The sequence below is a fragment of the Populus euphratica genome, unplaced genomic scaffold (genome assembly GCF_000495115.2).
Source record: "Populus euphratica unplaced genomic scaffold, PopEup_1.0 scaffold539.1, whole genome shotgun sequence".
Lineage (NCBI taxonomy): Eukaryota > Viridiplantae > Streptophyta > Magnoliopsida > Malpighiales > Salicaceae > Populus > Populus euphratica.
The window spans coordinates 84,995-88,864 of record NW_011500409.1 but is presented as its reverse complement, the minus strand read 5'-3'; positions in this window follow the sequence as shown (position 1 = coordinate 88,864).

The following is a 3,870-nucleotide window of genomic DNA, read 5'->3' as shown; positions in this document are numbered from 1 at the left end:
GAAAACAAACTTACATATTGTGGTCAGACTTTCATTAAGCAATATACTTCTTTATGCAAACATCTTGCTTAGAAAGGACACCTCATTTGTGAGTCACTCTTGCACTTCACGAGCCTTGTTGAGAGATAGTGCCCAAGGTGTTTCGTTATGGTTCGCTTAGCAGCTCATGCTCATTTGAAGCGTTGCTAGAAGAACCTTATGTCCATCTCTATTTGTATTAACCTTATCTTCATCATATAAAAAAAATTTCATAAAAAAATAATAACATTATTACTATATCCTATTTTTTACAAACATATTGGCAGCACTTCTCTTATACAAGAATCCATCTAAAGTTTTAAAATTTGCAAATAATCATTAATAATTTAACAATAAATTTTCCAACCTAACACATATTAGACTACTAATTCACCCACACATTCTCTACTCTCTCCAACCTTGTAATACCAAACCTTAAAAACCTGTGTAAAACATAAATCTCTTTGTTACTTTTTTTAAAAAGAAAATTATACATATAACATACTTGAGCTTCACACCCTATATGAAATTAACATAATTTATATCTTCAAATAGTGCAATGCAATATGTGTCAAAAATAAAACCCTATATGTAATTGAGATAAAGACAATATATTTTCAAGTGAAAACTTGAAGAAAATTTAGAAGCTAAAAACCTATAAAAAATAAATTAGCTCTAGCTCATAAAACAAATTATTAACACACAAAATCATATTAAACAATTGAATTTCAACTATTAAGCTAATTATAAGAATAATAGATAAAAACTATGTAATCCTCAATTAAAAAAGTACCTTTATTTCCAAATTTCTTCTACACCTGCTTCCTTCTCTTCTATGCCTAGTATAAATCATATTAAGCAACAACTTTTTTTTCTCCCACTTCCTAATTTAACCCATTGGTATTGATTTCAAACGACAAACCTCATGGTCTAAATTTATCAAAAATATCTTTATATAATGGCGTTAGAAGTGTTAAAAGATATTTTTATATTCTATATAAATTTAAGCTCAATTAAAAAAAAGCTAAAAATAAAAAAATATGAATTTAACTATTTGTAAATGAAAGGTAGCTATGATTATGAAAGGAGTAAGAAACCATTAAATTACTATCAAATATACAATAATTAATAAAAAAAACTACATATTATTAGAGTGAAAAACATAGAGAGATGGGTGACTTACTTGGAGAGAGAGATGAGGTTGGAGATAGTTGGAGAGAGAGAGAGAGAGATAGAGAGAAAGACAGTTTAGGGAGATAAAAAGAGGAAGTAGAAGGGACGAGAAAAAAAAAAACAGAAGGAAAAATTTAGGAAGGAAAAAAAAAAAAGAAAGGAGAAAGGAGGATTTAAGAGTACGAGGAGAATTTGAGAGAGAGAGAGAGATAAATTTGTGTTGGGTTTAATTTGACCAATGAAATCTTTTTTCAGTAACAATAACATTTAATTTATTACCGTTATAATTACCAACAATAAATTAAATATTTAATAATTTTTATAGTTTATTGATAATTTTATTGGTAATTAACACTGAAGTGTTTTGAGAACCCCCTAAAATTATACAAAACCCCCCTAAAAGTTTTTGATGACATATTATGTTGGTAATTCTATAGGTTTGAATTTTCAGTTGTAAAGTCCTGCAACTTTTTTATTCCAACCCTCTAGAACTCTTGAAGGACTAAGTCTACTAGTAATTTTGTCTATATAAAATAGTGGCAAAGTCCTCTAACTGTTTTCGAGTTGTGGAACTTTTTTAGGGATTAAGTACTTTAATAATTCCATTGGTATTTCACATTTCATCACTAAAAAAATTTCTTTTCCATAATATTTATGTATTCCTTATCTATCCGACAAATTCCTCGACATACATTAATGACGGTCAATTATCATTGGTAATTTCATCAATAATTGTGACACATCATATTTATCAATAGAATTAATATGGGAATATCTACCCAATGTCTTTTGTTCTTTGAGTTCCATAAGTAATTCCCTCATTATTCATTGACAAAAATATTAATGTTGTCTTCCATCAGTAAATATTATCATAATGTACTGATAATGTTTTTTTCCATTAATATTTGATAATTTTTTGGTAGTGTAAGTTTGGTGGAGGCTTTTTTATCTTTTGTTTTTTCAATAGATTGAATATATTTATCGTAAAGCCTTGCATATTTTTAGTTCCTTCTTTATTTTTATTTTTAATTTAATGTACTATAAATTGTTAAATAATCTGGACTACTTTCATATGACCGACATCTCCTGTTAATTTCTGCTAGAAACTTCAAAATATTTTTTCTTGATATTACAATTTAAAATTTTAGCATCTTCTAGTATCTTTGAAGTCTCTCTCTCTTTCTCTCTCTCTATATGTGTGTGTGTGTGTGATCCTATTTACAAAGTAAAAACAATTATAACAACCTAATTATCAATGTTTCTCATTTTTAAAAAAATTGACAACTCTCTTAGCATAATGGGTAAATAAGTATATTTATCTATTTTATTATGCAAGTTTAATTCTAAAATAGATTATAAGAAAATAATTCCTTTTAAATATGCAAATTGAATTTTAAAATAGATTATAAGAAAATAATTTCTTTTAAATACACTAGTCTAGAATTATAGATGACCTATTTAAGTTTGTTTAGAACATGACTTTATATTTTTAATGAAAAATATTATTTTTTAAAATATGTTGCAGGGGGGATTTTGAATAACCTAAGGTAAAAATAGAAAAAAAAGTTGTCACTTGATTTTATGATAACTAAGAACTTTAACTAGTTTTTCATAAATTCTAGATAAGGACTACTTATATGATATGGAAAAAAATAATCATTCTATACATTTTATCTAAAATAAGCTGCATTATTATTTGTTAAAAAAAAATAAAAACTATTTGTTATGCTTGAGATTGCCTAAACTATGTTTTTATTTAAAATTTATGTTAAGAGAGTGGTTTTGAATTTAGACCTGAAAACTAATTGATCCCTACTTTGACAACATTTAGGTGTTAAACCTTTAGGCATGAGGAGTTATTAATAGGCATTGAACCCACATGGATTGTATAGATTGGAATGGACTTCAATGCCTCTATTCTTCTAATAGGCCAATGTGAGATCACGTCAATCCAATCCAATTTACTCATAGCATTAAGGAAGATATTATATATATCAACATAATTATAAATAGGTATTCACCAATTCAAATATCCGATAATCATCGTCCAAGAATAAGAGCCAAGGATGACTCCTCTAATCTTAGGTTAAGTTCTCGAGTAAATAACAATTTATAACAATTTATACATCACATATAAAAACAACATAGTTTAAAGAAATGTCTTGTTACAATTAGGGTTTTTAAAAGGATAAATGTCTTATTACAATTAGAAGAAAATTTACCATCATATTGATGAGCTTAAGTTGAAATAAAAATGTCATTCAAAAGATAGTTTCCAGTAGATTGATAGGCTTAACCTGAAATAAAAATTTCATTTGAAAGAAAATTATTATCGGATTAATTCACTTATATTGAAATAAAAATTCTATTTGAAAGAAAGTTCCCACTTAATTGATGGACGTTTAACATTAAATCTATATGAGTTTAACAGAAAAAGTACTTTCATAATTGATAGGCTTTTTTTGAAAGGATAGTGCCATTGTGGTTAACAAGCTTAAAAGAAAGTGTTATGATGATTGATGAACTTGAATATGGCTCGATTTAAAGGTGACCATCTCAACTTGTTGAAGTAAAGTAATGTGAGACTTTATGAATCGATATAAGGAGACTTAAGTTTTTTTTTTTTATAGCAGACTTTGATTTTTATTTCTAGATGATATCTTTTAGGGTTGAAGGGAA